The sequence below is a fragment of the Tupaia chinensis genome, unplaced genomic scaffold (assembly GCF_000334495.1).
Source record: "Tupaia chinensis unplaced genomic scaffold, TupChi_1.0 Scaffold000099_1, whole genome shotgun sequence".
NCBI lineage: Eukaryota > Metazoa > Chordata > Mammalia > Scandentia > Tupaiidae > Tupaia > Tupaia belangeri.
Genome location: NW_006159563.1, coordinates 6,481,327 through 6,490,549, shown reverse-complemented (window position 1 = coordinate 6,490,549; position 9,223 = coordinate 6,481,327). Strand labels below are relative to the sequence as shown.

Below are 9,223 nucleotides of genomic sequence, written 5' to 3'. Positions count from 1 at the left end.
CACCCGATATATGTTCTCTAGGCCTTTTAGAAAACATGGAGTTGTTCTTTTGGTGACATATATGCGAATCTACAAGAAAGGTGATATTGTAGACATTAAGGGAATGGGTACTGTTCAAAAAGGAATGCCTCACAAATGTTACCATGGCAAAACTGGAAGAGTCTACAATGTTACCCAGCATGCTGTTGGCGTTGTTGTGAACAAACAAGTTAAGGGCAAGATTCTTGCCAAGAGAATCAATGTGCGTATTGAGCATATTAAACATTCTAAGAGCAGAGATAGCTTCCTAAAACGTGTGAAGGAAAATGACCAGAAAAAGAAAGAAGCCAAAGAGAAAGGTACCTGGGTTCAACTAAAGCGCCAGCCTGCTCCACCCAGAGAAGCACACTCTGTGAGAACCAATGGAAAGGAGCCTGAGCTACTGGAAACTATTCCCTATGAATTCATGGCATGATGGGTGTTAAAAATAAACTAATCTGTGGTCTATAAAAAAATAAAAATCTAAAAGAAAACTATTAGAACTTTAAACAGACTCAAGAGAGCAGGCAAATTCAAATTCCAAACACACTCCTATATACCAATAGCAGCTAATTAGAAATGTAACTTTTAAAGGAATTTATTCTACATAGCTACAATAAGCCTTAAAACATCAATTTTTTTTTCCTAGAGAATTTTGCTATAGGGTGCATGCACTCAGCAGAGAAACAGAAAGTGAGAAATCACCCCCCAGAAGGATGGCCATGTTGCAATCTCTTCTCTCCATTCTCCTCTCAGGATCTTGGGCACGCACACACATGTGCCCAGCGTAAGTTTTGTCACCAGGTCCAGGACTTAAACCATGGTCGACTGCATGAGGGTCCAGCAATGTAACTATTACACCATCTGCTGATCCCAAGACATCAGTCTTAGGAAATGTACAAGACCTGGGGCCAGCAGGTGGCATAAGGGTTAAGATGCTGGATTCCCACATGACTGAATGCTTTTTGAGTCCTGGATCTGAGAGCTTCAAAATCACATCGGGTATGGGTGCACACATGCCCAATATCCTATGAGGAAAATGGAGGAGAAGGGATTGCAGTGTGGCTGTTTCTCTGGCAAGTGAATTCTCAGTTTCCCTCTCTCTGTTTCTCTCTGTCTTGTCTCCAGTGAGCACATACACCCTATGGCAAGAACCTAAAAAAAGAAAAAGAAAGTAAGAAACGTACAATATCTAAGTGAAGGAAAACTATAAAACTTTACCAAAAGTTGGAGGTTAAGAGAAAGACCTGAAAAGGGAGTCTATGTTTCTGAATAATAATATTCAAATAATTATATATATATATTTAATCCATTTTTTACCAAATTCAATTTTTTACTAGACAAATTTTATTCTAAATTTCCTTTGGAAGAATAAATATAATTGAAAACAAGAAAAATTTTGGAAAAAAAAAAAAAGGAAAAGAGAGAATGATGAACTTACCCCACCCTGCCATTCTTAAATGAACTGTAAAGTTATCACAATTTAAAAGTTTGGAGCTGGCCCCATGGCCTAGTGATTAAGGGAGACAGATCCCACATGTTTCGAATCCCAGCGGGAGCTTGACAAACATAGCAGGCATGTGCATGGGCATGGCCGAAGTCCCACAGCACGGAGTAATGGAGGGAAGGGATTGCAGTGTGACCACACCTATGAAGGCAAGCAACTTCTTAACCTTTCTAAGACCACAGGTTTAAAAAGTGTTCGTTTCTCATCTTCATTTAAAAATGTTTCAGGAAAAGAAAGTAACTTTCAAAATATTGCTCCTGTTAGAAATAAATTTCCTACCTCTATGTTAACAAAATCTCTGGACTCGTCTCTGATGGTTGAAATTACAGTCTGGTCCTCTTACAGCCCTGTGAAAACTACTCTGTAAATGTCAAAGATCTGTCTCATATTTATATGCAGATAGGAATCTGACTGTTTTATTAGTTAATCAACAAATGCATAAGGAACTTGCCCTGGACCTGACACATGCCAGAGATCATCAGGACACCAATTTGTGGAGAACCCTCACCTTATCCTGAAAGAGACTGTATAATAGAGAATAATAATAGAGGAAATAGCCCTGCACATAAATATGTACAATGTTACAACGGGGCAGTAACAATGAATATAGTTAATGTTAATATATTGCATTTTTTTATTTTTCATTTTTATTAATTAGGTGATTCAAAGATCATTCACTAGCCCAGCCACAGCGATGCAGTGGTTACACAGGTGCCATGCAAGGCTGGAAGCCATATGAACAGGCGTAGGACTGGATCACCAGGCTGGCCTAACAACGTGCCAGGCATGCATGTGGACACCCAAGGTCCTGAGGAGCAAGAGGGCTGGAGAAGGTCTGATAAGACTTTATCAAGGGTACCTCTCTCTCTCTCATGTATGCACTGTCATAAAATAAAAAATCATTTCCTTACATTCCATTGTTAGAGTTCAATCTGACTATGTACCATTCTTCTCAGTGCTTTGTAATGAATAAACTCATTTTATTTTCATAACAATCCTGTGACGTAGTTATCATTAGCGTCCTCATTTCACAGGTGAAAAAAAAAACTGAGAAACTGAGCTTAAAAAAGTTAATATACCGGGACCAGCAGGTGGCGTGGTGATTAAGGCACTGGACGCTCCCACATGACTGACCATGGTTTGAGTCCCGGACCTGGTGGCCTGCTTTCTCACTTTACCTCTCTCTCTCTCTCTCCATGTGTATGTCTCTCTCTGGTCAAATTAAAATAAATGAATGAATAAATAAAATTAAATAATTATTTTTTTAAAAAAGTTAATATACCTAGGAGAATGTACCATATGGATATACACAAAACTTAAGTGTTTGTATAGTTCATAGTTTTTTTTATTTTACAGTTATATCACTCTTCATTAAAACGGTATCCTAATGATGAAACTTTTGTGTCGCCTCCTTTGCTATTAGCTATGCTTCCATAAATAACTTAATGACTATACATTTTGTAAGTATTGCTTCCTGCGATTCTCTGAAAGACAACAAGTTCATGACTGTCACAGGATCTTAAAGTGGCAGTACCCTTATTGCATAACCTCTTAAGCATACCGGGTAGATTTACAAGTGCAATGAGACAGGTGAAAACAATGAACAAAATGATAAAAGAAATCACATCAATTGAGACAGGATGGAGTTCTTGTAAGCCCTGCGGCATGGGCTATAGTAGGTTAGTGGCCATGGCAACCTCTGAGGCTATCTACAGATATTTTTCAGGACAAATGATGTGAAGATTAGTACATTAGTGGAGAAAGACAAATATGGAAACAAATATTATGAAAACATCAAGTAGCCTTTTTTAAAAGAATTTATTTTATTTTATTTTATTGTTATTACTATTTTTTTAGAGAGAGTTTTGCTACAGGGCACTTGTGCTGGCTGGAGAGACAGAGACAGAAAGTGAGAAATCACCCTCCAGGAGGGATGGCAATGCCACAATCCCTTTTGCTCCATTCTCCTCTCAGGATTGTGGACACGCATGCACACACACCTGGCATGAGTTTAAGCCACCAGGTCTGAGGCTCAAACCATGGCCAACTACGTGGGAGTCCAGTGATATTACCATTATACCATCTGCTGGTTCCATTATTACTATTTTTTTAATTTGCGATAGGGCACATGTGATCATCAGAGAGGAGAGAGAGAGTGAGAAAACAAGCAGCAAATTGCAGAACTCAAATCGCAGTCCACCGTGTGGAAATCCAGCACCTTAACCACCATGCTACCTGCTGGCCCCAACAAGAAGTTTTTAGTTACTGATGGTTTATATATACCACTGAAATGAGTGTCAATTATACACTCTGGGATGTAAATGGGAACATAGTGCCTCCTGAATGGAATCATTGGCTTCACTGTATATAACTGATGAGCCCCAACAAAAAAACACCTGTAACTCTTAAACTCGTTTGGACAAACCATCAATTCATCATGAGTAGCACTCCCAAACAATGCATTCCTTATCCTGCTGTTGGAAAGGTTTGGGCATGTGTCCCAACTTCAACACCTTACAAGTAATATGATGAAAAATGAACTAAACATGTAAAATATGAGGCTTTTCTGGGCCCGCAGATGGAGGAGTGGTTAGGTTGCTGGATTCCCACATGGCTGACTTCGGTTTGAGGCCCAGATCTGATGGCTTGAAATTCACACTGGATGCCGATGCATGTATGCCCAAGATCTCGGGGAATGGAGGAAAAGAAATTGTGGCGTGGCTATTCCCCCTTGGGGGTGATTTCTCACTTTCCCTCTCAATGTCTCTGCCTCTTGCCCTCCCCCAACAAGCACATTCATCTTAAGGCAAAAACTTCTGAAGAAAAAAAAAGGGACCAATAGATGGGGAAGCGGTTATATGGCTGGACTGCCATGTAGTCCTGTGGCTTAAAACACACTAGGCGCATGTGTGTGTGCATGCCCAAAATCCCAAGAGACGAATGGAGGAGAAAGGATTGATTGCAAGTGTGGCCATTCCCCCAGGCGGGAGAGGCGGGTTGATTTTTCGCTTTTTGTCTCTATGTCTCTCTCTGTCTCTGGTGAGTGCACACACCCTGTAGCAAAAATCTCTGTAGAAAAAAAAACAAAAAAAACTTTTTATGAAATTATGTTTTTGCTGCTTAACATTAACTTGATCAAAATCGACTGAAAAAACATCACATAGAAGGCAATAACATTTGAGCTAGGCCTTAAAATATGGAGAAGTTCATGTGTACAGGTAATGGAGGTACATATAGACTTCATAGTCATGAAACAATCGGAGGCATTTTCACAGCCATTAGGATACTAAAGTAAACCCGTACCCTAAGTAAAGGTACCTACCGTTCTGAAGTCTTAACACTGAACAATATTGCTTTTGAGGTTATAGTTAAAAAGAAATCATAAAGCTAGTCCTGGGAGAGTTAGAAATAAATCTTCGCGGTACCATAAAGTTTCCTAAGCCACTGACACAGTACACTAATGTATTCAAATGTGCTCGTGCAGCTGGAGCGGGTACTGCCACAACAGTTGGTGTAAGCACAGATGGAAGGATTATAATGGAAGTATAAAAGCAAAAGGGGATAAAGCAACACTGAATGGCCTCCAATTAGGTGGTAAATCATTCCATTTTAAATCTTGTCGTTCAGATTTAAAACAAAGGTCCACGTTTCAGGAAACTAATGGCAAGTTGAATAGAAGTCATTCAAAAGTCATTGAAAAAGAACACTGCATGTATAACGGAAGCATATTTTGAATCATCTCAAAGTTCAATGTTAGCAGAACAGATAAGGAAATCATGGCACTACGACTCGAGAAATATGAATCATTAAATATGATAAACATGAGTAATATTTTATTGTCAGAACTCTTTGTTGCAAGTGAAAGAATCCTTCAAACCAACATAGTAAAAAAAAAAAAGAAGAAGAAGAAATGAGAAAAAAAGATGGTAGGAGGGAAGAGATTTACTGACTTCCTTAACTGTAAGAAACAATGGTTGTGCTGCCCTCAGAAGTGATGGATCTCAGGAGTTAAATGTGACCATCGGGATGTTCTATCCACCTCTTGATCCGCTTTCTGCTATGTCGGCTTCATTTCCTTGTACTGCAGATAAACTAAGCACATAACTGAAGTGAGTTTCAACCTTAAAACATCAACAGTTTAGCAGCCCAATGAAGCAGAACTTTTCTTCCAGGAACTTTTCAGGAAAAGGCTCTGAATGGCCCAGCCTGGGTCACAGACTAATCATTGTAAGCTGTGGAGATGAATTATTATGACTGGGCAGGTCTAGGTCACTTGCCCACATCTTTGACAGATTAGGATTAGGATTACCTTGGAATTAAATGATTAAAGTAATGAGACAGAGTTCCACAGTAGACAAAGAGGTGCTATTACTGGAAAGGAAAGCAGAGATGCTAGGCAGACAAAAATAACTGGTGTCCATGTCATATAGTGACAGTAAAAATAATTACAAATTTTAAGCAAAAATAGCAAAAAGGAAATTATGTCTAGATTATGATTACAACTATGTAAAAATCTTGATTTCATATTGACCTCAAGTGAAAGGAAAGTTAATAAGTAAAAGAAAAACCACTTCCAAAATAAGAACCATTAGTAGTGGCCCACAACCATGAGGAATTTTGTCCCCCAGTGGGAATTTAGTCATAACTGGACACATTTTAGGTTGTCACAAATGGGTGACTTCTAATGGGTGATAGGCTTAAGATATAGGGAAAAAAGAATTACAGTATGTCAGTGACCAACGGGAGGTGCTTTCTCTCTCTCTCTCTCTCTCTCTCTCATGTTTGTGCACACATGAGTACCTGCACCCTCTGTCAATAAAAAGAAAAGACAGAGATTATCACAGAGAACAAAAAAAAAAAAAAAAAACAAAGAAAAACAAAAGACTCAAGATTGAGCTTTATTAAAAAAAAAAGATTGAGCTTTACATTGTCTACAAGAAACTCACTTTAAATATAAAGATGCATATAGACTCAAAGCAAAGAGTTGGAGAATACACCATGCTAACACTAATCAAATGTAAATGTGGATCTCAGAGAGTAATACCAGCAATGTGGTGGGATAGAACTTTCTAGCACTCATTCCCTCACAGAAATGTCAATTTGAGTAACATTCCACACATAAAAATACCTTTGCAAAGAATCCAGAGGCAAAGAATCCAGGTGAGACATCAAGGCATTTGAGTATAGCACAGAGATAAGAAAAGAGCCCCTGAAAGGGGTAGGAAAGACAGTTTTACATTATCTGTATCACATCACCCCCAAGACCAGACAACACAGCATACAGAGAGATAAATTCCACACGAAGGAAGGAGAGTGAAATGAACACCAGACTTTGTCACAGACTCCGGCACCGGGGTCACCTTTGTGAAACCTAGCGCTGGTGTGAGCCCCAGGACCCTAGGATCAAGGCCTCCTCCAATGCCACACTAAACACCACAGATATGAGTTCCAGGCCTCCCAGTATCAGGCCAGCCCCTACAACCCCAGGCTCTGGGCCAACTCTGCCCCAGTAGCCCAAGGCTTCAGGCACTTCCTAGCCCCAAGACAGCTCCCTCAGACAAAGATACTGCCCATCCCCACAAACCCGGTCAATAGGCACACCCTAGTGGATCCCACTGTCAGGTCCTGTGGAACCAGGCACCTGGCCCACCCACCTGCTGACCCAGACATCAGGGATGTCCAAGGATTCCAGCAAGACCATGACCCCCAGCAGATGTTTTGCCCAGAATCTCTAGATGAACTGATAATCAAGGGCATAGAGGCTTTCTAGGTTAATAAACTTTCAGAGCAATATTCAGTATGATACCACAATGCTGGACACATAGCATTATGCATCATTTGTCAAAGAGCTTAGTAATGAAGGAAGGTGAGACTCTTTGGTCTGCTGATGCAAATAAACCATCCTATTCAATTAAATTCAATCCAGTCTGATTTCCCTCAAGTCAAAGAGACTGAGAGCTCGTATTTTAGCATAGCAGCTAGAGCAATAGGTGCCACAAGTGGTAGTCACACTACCAACTCATTATAGAGGTGGGACTTGAACTGCTTTTCAAGTCAACCAAATAAAATACACAGAGAATTCGTGTTTTATCCCACAGGAATCAAAAAATTTCATTAATGCTATCTACAATAGCTTTTAAAACATACATGTATCTCTTAACAAAGGGAGAAGGTGTATCTAACACTATACCACTCCATCTGTGTCTTTATATCTGTGTCTGCTGCATCTAATAAATCACAGAATCTAATCAATTATTTTGGATTAACATTAGTCAATCCAAATATCTCCATGTAGATTATAAATTTCTCAAGGTCAGAGACTGTATCTCTCCCTTCCTCCCCCACTTTTCAGGTTGATTTATTTCTTCTTTTCAAGAGAGAGAGGAGACAGGGACTTCCCGCAAAGTTGCTCCATGCTCTGAGCCTCCCTGCCACCAGCCAGCCAGCCAGGATCGTGAGTGCACCCAGTGTGTTCAGGCCCACCCAAGAGACAAACCTCAGGCCTTCTCACTTGTCTCCAGTACCGGGCAGTGGCATCCTACCACCTGCACCGCATCTTGGAGTCATTCGACCAAGCATATTACCCTACAGAGTCAACACAATACACAGTGATCACATTTACAATGACAACGATGTTGGTGATACTTTCTAACAATGAAGATAAAGAAAATTATCAACCCAATGGAGTTTTTGGAAGATAATAAAGTTCTTTACAGTTCTTTGATACTACCTGAATAAAATTCTATTGTTTGAAGAGTTTAGCAAAGGTTATAAATTTAATTAACTCAGAGAGCGTGAAGAATACTTGAGAAGATTTTATTTTCCCTTCATAATTGCAATCGATATGATAAAATTGTCCTCAAGCAGTCATTCCTGTCATATTAGCATATACAGTTAGTTTAAAGTCCCAAATGATATATTCTCCATTGTTTCATGTTTCTTGACTGTTAAGGTTAATAGAAGGGGCTTGCATTCATTAGAATAAAACTGTACTAAAAATATAATCTGACCCAATTAGTAAAAAGAGCTCTCATTTGGTATGAGTGGTAGTTCCAGTTTTAGGCAGCAGAGGTAGTTGTTTTCACAGAAAACATGATACTAATTACTCATATTTGCGTGTCTCTCCCAATTTTAATTTCAAATGTTAAAATTTTATAAGTTATTTATATTTTGTATCATAATTCCTGCCCTCTCCTTTTTCCCTTTCTTTACGGAGTATGTATTGCTATCCAGGTCAACGTTATCAATTATTCTTGGTTTACTCAGTTTTTAACTCTCTAATTGGGTCTTCAATTACCATGACAAGCATAAATATCCCAGGTTGGGCCGTATTATAATTATACTACTTTTTAAAATGACTGTTGCTTGTTGCTCCTAAAGGAAGATTTTAAATTCAATTTGATGATTATTGGATAATCATTATGTAGAAAGTGCTGTGGGAAGGTGGTGTGGGAAAAATAAAAAAGAACAAGTGTCTACTCCAGCATAAGAGATTTAAACCAAGAGTCTGTGGATGATAAACACAAAATATTCACCTCTAAAAAATGATTAAATCCCAAATCCTCATGTGACTATCTCACAGCTGTGGCGTCCTAAGGTGAAACTCTAGTTTCAGTGTTTAAGCCCAAGCACCAAATGCATGTTGACCTATTTGGTTCCTTCTTTCTCTCTCATTAACGTGGCCACTAGAGTAATTAG

The 9,223-nt window shown here is 39.2% G+C and overlaps 1 pseudogene; it reads left to right on the top strand.

Annotated features, from left to right (window-relative positions):
- Positions 1-3,165: 3,165 nt before the first annotated feature.
- LOC102470779 (NADH dehydrogenase [ubiquinone] 1 alpha subcomplex subunit 12-like) lies at positions 3,166-3,900 on the top strand (annotated as a pseudogene).
- The last annotated feature ends 5,323 nt before the right edge of the window (positions 3,901-9,223 follow it).